Genomic DNA, 11,325 nt, shown 5'->3' on the forward strand with positions numbered 1-11,325 from the left:
GATCTACAGCTGAACCCTGGCGCCAACCTTCCACCAGAGGCAATGTGGGGTTCAGTGTCTTGCTCAAGGGCACTTCGACAGGCAAGGCGGGAAAATGGATGAAAAAAGCTGCAGACTTTCTGTTCTGTGTTGCAAAATCTGATTCAGTTCAACAGAAGGAGGTTTGCACAATTCATGCTGTACTCTGGATTGAGGAGAGTACCTTTAAATGAAAGTGCTCAGATACATTTATAAAACACAGTTAAAAGAAGTATCATGAACTTTAATCATAACATAGATTGTTTTGGTGAGTCCAGGTTTCTATTGTAGAAACACAAAAGCAGTTGAGAACAAACGGTCATCATGAGTGTAACTTTCCGCTGAGCATGTGAAGCGCTCACACATTCAGCAGAGTTCATGTGTGAAATCAGATTTATCGGACTTACAGCTGCCAGAAAAATCTAGTTAGCTTGTGCATTGACTGCAGAGGGGCCGTCACACAAGCACAGCTCTGTGGTCTGCCCCACCACTGTCAAGAGAAGATGTTTAGAGGGATTTGCTGGTCATTGTTGGGATGAATATGGAGCTCTGTTGCATTCTGACCTAAAGCTTTCCAACCTGAAGCCTCTGAGAGCCGCAAAGGGCTGAGCTGAATGAGAGTCAAGTTGGATGGACGTCTCTAACACCCTCAGCCTAATCTTCCACTCCTTGTGCATCAATGTTGATCCCGTTTCAGAAACAAGACCCTCTTTTTCCCTTCTAGTGTCCTTCCTGCTCCACATCAAACTCCACCTCTTTTCCATTCTGCCCTCCTTCAAAGGAGAAGGAACGGCCTTTTATTCCTACCATGGTGTCACGCCGACGCTGGACCTGCGGCTGCCAGTCGACGAGTGAAAGCTCCTTTTGGTCTTTTCTCTCCTCTTACTTTGCTGGATTTTACTTGTTAAAAGAGGAGAATTTCCTATTTTATCCTGAAAAAAAGGCTGCAGGCGGAAACACAAAAATCCACCTCTTCACATAAAACCTGACTCTGAAAGCCAACGTTTGTGAGAAGGAGTTGGGGGTGCTGGCATCATGTTTTCATTGAATGTGTCTGTCAGAGAGGCTGAATGGGCCTTGAAGTGTCACGTTTGAAGGGATCGCCTCATTCTGAAGGCGTTCTTCACAGAAAACACAGGACAGACAGGAGTAAAGGTCAAACGACTTCCACTTGCTCCTGCAGTTCATCACACACTCAACAACACAAAATAATGGGGTTGTGTTAAGCGCAGCATTGATCCAGTTCCGACCTTCTCCGAACAACATCTACAGAAACTCCCGTGCTGCTCTGTGAAGGTGAGAGAGGTGTCTGATCACACTACAAGCAGAGTGAAGGCCTGCAGCAGTGAACAGTGAGCTGCAGATCCTGCAGGCTTCATGTTTCCAGTCTCAAGACCTCTGGCTCACACTTAAAAGTCAAAGATATCTTGGAACCGAGGGTTCAGATGGGTGAATAAAATAAAGACTTCTGTAGTTTTGCTACAAACAAACTAAAACCTGAAAAAATGTTCACTGAAATGTGTACAAATACATTTCCTTACTAACAAAAAACCCAAATGCAGAACTGACATAACGTCATCTGCGGCCACTCACTGTACAACACGTGCACTAATTGTGTGAGGATTGTGCACGTGTTTGTATTTTTACAGATATTTCCATGTTTTTTGTCATGTTCTGTATTCCATTTCAGTCTCACCACAGCTTTCTTCATTTGTGTTAAAGGGGCCTACCAAGATTTTCTTCAGTCTTTCAGAATAAACTATATCCATATATGTGATCATATATTACATTGAGAACACTAAAAAACAAATGATTTAGGAAATATTAGTCGTTTTTGTGGACCGTTTTAACACCCGGATGTAAAACAACTGATCTCTGAGGCTCCGCCTTTCACTCATTGAGGGTGCCGCCTATTTTACGATCTCATCCTTGAGCTGGCCTCCTTGACGCTGCTGCCTAACTGGGTCCCTGTGACCCTCAAATACAGGGTTACGTCAGGCGTAAAAACTCTGCCAAATCACGAATGCGAAACAGTGGGTGCTGTTACGCTGTGGCGACCCTGACAGGGATAAGTTGAAAGGTGAAGAAGTAGATCCTTGAGCCGGCCTCCCACAACCTTCTCAGCGTGACCAAACTGTGTAAACAAAACCACTTGAATCACTTATTCAAACTTTTTATTTTGCTGATGGATTTTGAGCATCTGTATGCAAGTTCAACTCGTTTTACTGCAGCTTTCATATCGTGGAGGAATCCTGCATGGCGGTTACTGGAGCTACAGGTACACACACTGAAAAACACGTCGATAGAATCAATGTCTTTCTTTCTTTTCCTTTGGGCTTTTCCCTTCAGGGGTCGCCACAGCGAATCAGTTTCCTCCATCTAAGCCTGTCTTCAGCATCCTCCACTCTAACACCAGCCACCTTCATGTCTTCATTCACTGCATCCATAAACCTCCTCTTTGGTCTTCCTCTAGACCTCTTTCCTTGCAGCTCTAGACTCAGCATCCTTCTACCAATATATTCACTGTCTCTCCTCTGAACATGTCCAAACCATCTCAGTCTGGCCTCTCTGACTTTATCTCCAAAACCTCTAACATGTGCTGTCCCTCTGATGTATTCATTCCTGATCCTATCCATCCTGGTCACTCCCAAAGAGAACCTCAGCATCTTCATCTCTGCTACCTCCAGCTCTGCTTCCTGTCTTTTCTTCAGTCCCACTGTTTCTAGTCCAAACAACATGGCTGGTCTCACCACAGTCTTGTACACCTTTCCTTTCATTTGTGCTGAAACTCTTCTGTCACACATCACACCTGACACTTTTCTCCACCCATTCCAACCTGCTTGCACTCTCCTCTTCACTTCTTTTCCACACTCTCCATTACTCTGTACTGTTGACCCTAAATACTTAAACTCCTCCTCCTTCTTTATCTCTTCTCCCTGTAACCTCACTCTTCCACTCTGGTTCCTCTCATTCACACACATGTACTCTGTCTTACTGCGGCTAACCTTCATTCCTCTCCTTTCCAGGGCAAACCTCCACCACTCTAACTCCACCTCCACCTGTTCCCTGCTCTCACTACAAATCACAATATCATCTGCAAACATCATAGTCCAGTCGATAGAATCAATGTGGATCACGTTAAAAGCTGTTTTATTGAGCATGAATTCTTCCGACCATATTTTAATGAGTTTCCGTGTTTCATCATTATAGTTTTATGGTATTGTTTTTGATGATATCACTGCAGAGCACGCCACGTAAGAGACACAGAAATGCGAGTTATACATTTTTTTAGTGGTGTTAAAATAAACGTTCTAACAAGTAAATGGTTAGAATTATTATTACTTTTTGGCTAACATGACAATCTAAAGCTCTACATTTGTCTGCGGCTCACCGAACGCCTCATTTCTACTGTGTTTACATCACGTGATTCTTGGGCACGGTGGCCATTTTGGTTCAGTTGTTCCGCTCTCGGTTCGTTTAATATTCAGACTAAGGAATTTCAGAGTGAACTGAAGTTTGGTCCAATTGGAAACAAAGCGAGACTACAATGAAAAATGGGTCCGGGAGCGGTTCCTGGTACAGGAAGGTAGTTTTCTCCTGCCAGGAGACAGATTCTGGCAGCAGGGGATAACTACCTTAGCTCCGCGCCGCGGAGAAGATGGGTGTGTTTTCGTTGTTGTCCGGGGCGGAGCTTGCAGCACAGACTCTTCCTGTAGGGGACAGTTGGCATTGTGCTGACATCAGCACATTTCTAACCACTCGTTTTCGAGGGTATGGGAGGGGCTGCTGCAGTTAGCACAGGTTTTTAGAGGAATACTCTTAAATGCATGAATGGATCAAAATACCCCTTTGGGGTTCTTTATAGAGAGGAATGAACAGTATAATCCATTTAAAACCTCAAAAGTAGAATTGTCATGGTAGGACCCCTTTAAGTGTGTTTCAGTGTCGGGTTTTCAATTCTTCATGGTCAGATCATTTGCGTTTTCACCCTTTTTGTTTCTCCATGGAGTTTGTCATTTCATTTATTCAATGATTACATTTTTGCCACCAAGCCTGGATTTGGCTGCTACACCACCAGTTTCTCACACCATGCACTGCTGCAGTAGAGATCTACAGCAACAGCACAAAAACAAAAAATATGTTTTTAGCATAAAGACATTTAAAAAAAAAAATGGTTTGTTGTTCTTCTCAACTACGTTTGAGGACTTGATTGCTCATTATCTTCCTCTGATCTGACTGTACTCTTCAATACTGGCCATTCATTAAACAAATCCAGCTGTTGACTACTTTGAACAATACCCATCAGGCTGCACTAAACTGATTCAGTTAACACTCTAAACTTTCAGTAGCTTCTGGTGTACCACAGGGTTCTGTATTGGAGCCGATGCTTTTTAACTTAGGTCTGGTTTACAGATTTGTCAGCTCCGGATTGCTGTAACTCTCTTTAGTTTGGTGTCCCCCACAAAGCTCTATACACAAATAGATGTTCGATCAATAATGTTAAAGTGATGTCAGCAAGCAATGGTCAGTTACTACAAAAGAAGCAGAAATATATGGATCATAGTATCATGGGTAGGAATGTTACCTGCATGAAGCCCTATGAGGCAAATTTACTTTTTGCTTTTGGGTTATATAAATAACATTGAACTGAATTGAACTGAATGACTAGAGGACTCAGCCCTGCCAAAGAGTGCTCTGTCCTTTCCTATGAGTTTGTATCTTTCTTTCATCTGTGCTTGATTTTCTTACCAAGTTAGGACATCGCAGTCATGTTTCTTTCTTAATGCCAAGTGTGGTTGATTAGATGATACTTCACTTTGATTATTTCCTCTAAACAAACAAAACTCAACTGCTCTTAAAGTTCAGTAGGAGCTTTAAGTGAGCAGGTGATGTCAGAGCACCATCTAGTGGAGCTCATTTTAACTGCAGTGCATGAAAAGGCAGTTTTCTTTTTTGTGAGGAGTCTGTTGTGAAATTGTCTAGTTGTATGTGATTTGCATGAAGATGTTTAAGACTCTCTTTTTCTAATCAGCATCACAGAGATGAATCACGGATTGTGTTTCTCTTGATGGATTCTGAGTGAAACACTCAACCATGAAAGGAGAGCAAAGTAAGATTTTACTTCTTCTCTCTTGCAGCAAAAATCCCATAGATCAGCATGAATTTAATTTGTAACAGACAGATTAACTTTCTGATTAGAAATAACTGATATGTTGGTGAAGGGATGGTTTTACGTGTACACAAGTAAAGAATCTCACAAAAGTGAGATCACCTCATTTATGCAGAATCTTATTTATGTGATGAAACTTGCAGAAATGACTCTTAGACAAAATGTATTTTTCCTTCAAAATAACTCACAATAAAGACATCAGTAGCCAAACAAAAAGTGAGTACACCCCAAACTGAAAATACTCTGGGTCAATACTTTCTACTTTAACTCTCCTGGGCATTGACTTCATCAGAGCTTCACAGGTTCCTACTTTAATCCTCTTCCAGTCCACTATGACCATATCACAGAGCTGACAGACAATGATACCTTATGCTCCTCCATTTTTTTGTTCTAGGATCTCCAAGACATGCTCAGTAGGGTTTAGATCTGGAGAACTGCTTGGGCAGTTCATCACCTTTACCCTCGGTCTACTTAGCAAGACAGTGGAGGTGTGTTTTGAGTCATTATCATATTGCTCTGCTTCAGTATGTCACTGTACATGTTTCCCTCAATAATCTGTAGTTTCAGTGTCAATGTTGGCAGCACTCATGCAACCCCAGACCATGACTCTCCCACCAACATGCTTGACTGTGGGAAGACACTCAAGCATAGCTTATATATGTACTCCTCACCTGGTTGACACTAAACACTTGACACCATTGGAACCTCATACGTTTATCTTGATCTCATCAGACCACAGAATGTTCTTCTTCTTCACCTTTCGGCGTATCCCACCCACTGTTAGGCGGCAGCGTCAAGGGTCATGCCTAAGGACCCAATCTGGATGGAGATCAGTGGACACCCAGGGGATTCCAGGTTTCCTGGGTGCAAACCCAATACTTAGCCCATTGAACCATCCAGTCGGTTCTCATCTGACCACAGGATATGGTTCCAGTAATCCATGTGCTTCTACTCACAATCCACCTTAAAGCTGCTGCTTCCAATGAAAGTTTATGTAAACACTTGTTTATGCGTGTTTCAGGCTTCCATGTTAAAAATGCTCACATTCACATGTAGCTATGCAAGTTTTTTACTCCATTTTTACATACAAAACACTAAGCCAATGAACTCACATCAAAAGTTAAACCAGTTGAATTTTGACCAATCAGAGACTTTGATTTAGTAGTGACATATGTAAAGTGTCCTTTTCAAAACATGGTAGTGCCAACCATTTGAAAATTGATCATCGAGGAGAAATTATTAATTGTGGTTTGTGCCCAGCTGGAATTGAATGACACCAAGTCATATCGGAATAGAAGTGTGAAAAAAAAAGCCTGGAGCAAAATCCCCAAGATTTGCACCACTTCTACATTTTGCACCAAGCCTCTTCCAACTGCGAGTGCATGCACTAGTATTGGGCCAACCTCCGCAGCAATGCAGTGAAACACTCATATATTTGTATTTTAAACACCATCTTTGGGCGTGACGCTGAGAATGTGCACTCAACGTTTGACCAACCATGGCGAAGCCTGTTCTGATCAGAACTGTGTTTTTAAACTGCTGTACGGTCTTAGGTCACAGTTTCAAGGCGTTGGAAATCTTCTCATATCCTTGGCCATCTTTACAATCACAGTGTAGTTTGTGTGGACACCCTGGTGCATGCAGCGTTTGTGTACGATCACTAAGGAACCTCACTGATGACTAAAGTGTAGCGTAAAGGACACCATACAACAGCATCACTTATACGTCATAAGTGTGTGTAGTTTACATTATTCTACAATTATTTTACAGTGCATTTATCACACACAAAACAACGGTACCTTCCATTTTCATGATGCTTCTTAAAGTGGTCGTAACCCTCAAAGGAAGACACACCGACACTCCCCTTAAGATGCAGCCATTATGACCCTCCACGGGCCCAGAAAATCTAAAAACCTGCTGCACCCGTACAGGTGTTTGTGACTTTAATGCTGGTGAAGAACAACATAAATGCACATACTTATGTGAGTCATGTCTGGTATGTTTTATATTTGTCAGCTTTTGTCATCAATCTTCAATGCTGTTTTAGACTCTATGTCAAATGTGTGACATCTTGTTTTCACAGATTTGTGTATGAATACTGACATTTACATAGCATTCTGCACACGTAATTTCAACCTGTTTTACGTAATATATCTGCACACACAAACCTTTAATAATAAGCCTTAGTTTCTTACAGTTTGCAGACTAAGAAGGAAAGATTTCCACTCTTTCGTGTGTATCATGCAATCCATGAACTGTAGCGCCTTTGCTGTTTATCTGATGCTTTTTATTGCACAGAAAAACAAAAATGCGGGGGAGGAGTAGATGCAAACAGATGGTTTCAGCGAGCTTAATGTGACCTATCAAATGTGAAGTGAATCCCTGCCCTCATTACTGTGGAATCAAATAAAAGGTGACAAAAACAGCGCATGTTTTCTCTTTGAAGACCATCAGGATGCGTAAGGCTGACTTGGACCTTCTTGGGGTGACTAAAGCGGATGTCACTTCTTTTTCCAAACCCATATGCTTCTGCTCCTCTCCTTCATCTCCAGGCATTGGCTGCTGTGTGCTCTGTAGCAGAGAATGACCTCTGCCGTCTGAACAGTTCTGCCTTTGCTCACTCGGTACAGGGTCCACACCAAAAACCAATTGGTTTTAACCTGTTTGTCCCTGATTAAAGGGTAACCAAACAGGGAAGTTGGAGGCAGACTCCTCCCACAGCCAAAATTTGAAAATCCAGTCAGAGGGGCGGAGCCTGGGGACTGGACTGTTATCATTACTGGATCTGCTGGGGCCCGTTCCAAGAAGCAGGTTTTGTTGGAACTCTGAGTTCCTGAACTCCAAATTCACCAAAACTCTGAGTTTTTGGTTCCAGAAAGAGAGATAACTCAAACCCGGGAAAGTGGGTGAAACCAAGCCCGTTCCAAGAAACGGGTTAAGCTGAACTCAGAATCAATCACTATGGTAACTGAGTCTGTGAACGAAACCTGGTCGGTAGCAGGTTTTCTTCAGGAAACTTAAAGTTCTCTGCGGTCTCCGCCCCTTTTTAAAGTGAAAGATGATCAAATATGAGTTCATCATTAGCATTTAGAGAACATTCACATTAGAGACGTCACGTTTTCACCACGCAGAAACCAAAATGACATGTTCATTCATAGAGGATCATGTAGAGAGGAGGCTGGATTAATCCAGAGGAAATGTTATTTACGTCGGTAGAGGATTTGGAGGACACGAGTCGACTGACTGCAGTTTCCCAATTCATTTTTATTTCAGCGATATTATAAATAGTGAGTTTTTCCAGGGACTTGCTATTAATAATAAAGTTTTCTTTTCCTCAGTTTAAACCTTTAACAATGGAAATCATTACATTTCAAGCACCGGGAAGGCATCTCAACTCATCCACTGTGCCTCACATAACACAAATGTGAGCTCGGTTGTCAACCATGCTGTTTCCATCTGTGGATGCCTGAGTCCGATCCATGATTCAGGAAAATGTTTTATGCTAAAAAAAAAAAAAAAAACTTTTCAGTGAATATTTTTTAAGTCTTGAGGATTAAAATTAAATAAATGCTTCTTTTAGCATATTCCAGGGTGCTACAGTGTTTCTTTTTAGCGTGCAGTGACAGTCGTGTGTGTGTGTGTGTGTGGGGTGGGGGGGTGGGGTTAATGAAAACGGTCATTCACGGAGATTACTGATTAAATTAATAACAGATCAAGAACCATTCCTTACTCAACAAGTGACTAAACAACCATCCTGACATTATTGTTTATTCATTATTTGAAATTATTCAAATGTAGACGTACGCATTAACTCTGCAGACATTTTCTCTCTGTTCTACCGCTACAGCTGTGTTGATCTTCTTGATGAAAATGTTCTTAGTCGGCATATGCTTGCAGGAACACATCAATTTCCGTCCCCGGAAGTACAAAACTCAGATGTTTGATCCCGTTGCCATGGTGAATCATGCTGTCTTTGCTCCATTGATCAGGGCTTTTAATGGTCGCGACGCTCACACCTGATTCTGGTTCTAACAACTTCAAGTTGATTGAATCAAACATTTTCAGCTGTTCTGGAACCGAAAACCCTGAGTTTGAGAATTTAGAGTCCAGTGACTCTAAGTTCAGGTTTGAACTCTAAATTTGTTGAACCTGCTTCTTGAAACGGGCCCCAGATCATGGCGTTAGACTTCTGAAACTCAATTGGTTTGACCAATTACAAAATTCAACTGTAATACATTATTTCAACCGGTAGGGGGCACACAGATGGTTTTTGACTATATTTTGAAGAATTAAACAGTTTTATTTCAATTTATCAAACATTTGGCTATGACCAAAAGACAGCACTTTTAAAGCCCCATTTATAGAGGTCAACAGCCACAAAAAGTTAATTTAGGGTTTGGGTCCCCTTTAAGGCTCTCCATAAAATGTGGGCGTTTTATATTCAAAAGTGATTTATTATTTGATTTACTATTATTATTTTTTTTTTTAATTCTGAACATTTTAGGGTCCTGGTTGTTGTTCAGACTAAAAGCTGCGGTCAGACAGAGCTCAGACCGTCAACGGATCATTTCTCCCACAGCACCTCCTCGTTTTCTAACCTACTTTGCATTGATTTAACTCCCAGTGCAGACTAAAGCCTCCTTTAAAACATTACTGTCACACCTGTTATCTCATTAGAAAGAATAAACAAATCCCTTTTCATCAAACCAATTTGACAGGTGATCTTTCAACCCCATCTCCCACTTCCACCCCTCCCTGCAAAGAAAACAAAACAAATATGGAGCGGGGTAAGTACAACCTGGTTAAGGGGTATTTTTTTTCCAGCTAAATAATAATTCCTAACACTAGAACTTTCTTCTGTAACTGACAGCTCCTAAAATTGAGGATTTCCAGTCGGAGTCTTCTTTCATTTGGAGAACACCGGTTTCCAGCAAAGCTTCTGAACAAACCAGTTTGTGTATCTGTGTCATACTCATAGAGATCTTGATGATTAAACCTGCAGAATCACCATGTTTTTCCTGCATATTTTGAAAAACACTTTAATATTCCTCATGAACAGAATAAACTGCAATACTTTGTGTTCATTATAGGTAGACTGGTTGCTCTGCTGTTTTGAATATATTTAAGTTAAAGACTAAATCAAGCTATGGAGAACATTCATCAGTAAGGCAGCTTGATATGAAATGTTTTGTTTGATATGAGAAACAAACAGTTTTTCAGTCCTCTTTGGAAAGCTGGTGAGTCTTCAAAAACCAGCGGTGTAATGGTGACTACAGTAACAATAAAGGTACAGGAAAATCCTGAGTGTTCGTGACAGAAACAGTGAGTCCATAGAAAACCCGCCTGCAGGTCAAGATTGTTCTTGATTCCTTCAACCATAAACAAATACAGACGTTTAAGACGTTTTTTGAGCAGTTCACAAATTAATCTATGAGATATGTGATGATGATGTCAGTTGATCATTAAACTATTTAATCTGATCATAAAAGCTTCACAGTCCCGAGAACAGCTGGAGGATGCGCGCTGCATGCGCTCAGAGCGAGCTAAACCTCTGAGGCGCGTCCAAATGTTTGTGCGCTGAGACCCATCTCAGCTTTTAAGGCGCGTCCATATGTTTGTGCGCACAGAGCAGAGTCAGTTTTTGTGGCGCGTCCATGTGTTTGTGCGCTCCAAACCACCCCAACCTCTTGTGCGCGTCCAAGTGGCTGTGCGCTCAGAGCCGTATCTGCTTCTGGTGCGCGTCCATGTGTTTATGCGCCAGTGCCTGCTCAGTCTCTAGGGGGCGTCCATGTGGCAGTGCGCACAGGCAGGGGCGCTGCTGGGGATTTTGGGCCCAATGAAAAAAAAAATTATGGGGCCCCTAACATGTTAGACCATGTTAGACCATCTCTTGATGCATCAAGAGATGGTCTACTTCAAATATGTCCATAATCCATGGTAAAATAGCAGCTCTGAGCTTCCGTAGCTTTCGGTACTTTTAAAAGGTAACCAAAGAGTGCATATGGTTGCGTAATCTATAGAGTCTATTCACAGAACTGTGTGATGTACTTCTGGTCTTTGGGTAGACTAGTGGTTAAACCCGCGGTCTTGTAATCAAGAGGTAGCTGGTTCGAATCCCACCCGGGGCTTAGTTGTTT

The sequence above is a fragment of the Oryzias melastigma genome, linkage group LG6, assembly GCF_002922805.2.
Source record: "Oryzias melastigma strain HK-1 linkage group LG6, ASM292280v2, whole genome shotgun sequence".
Lineage (NCBI taxonomy): Eukaryota > Metazoa > Chordata > Actinopteri > Beloniformes > Adrianichthyidae > Oryzias > Oryzias melastigma.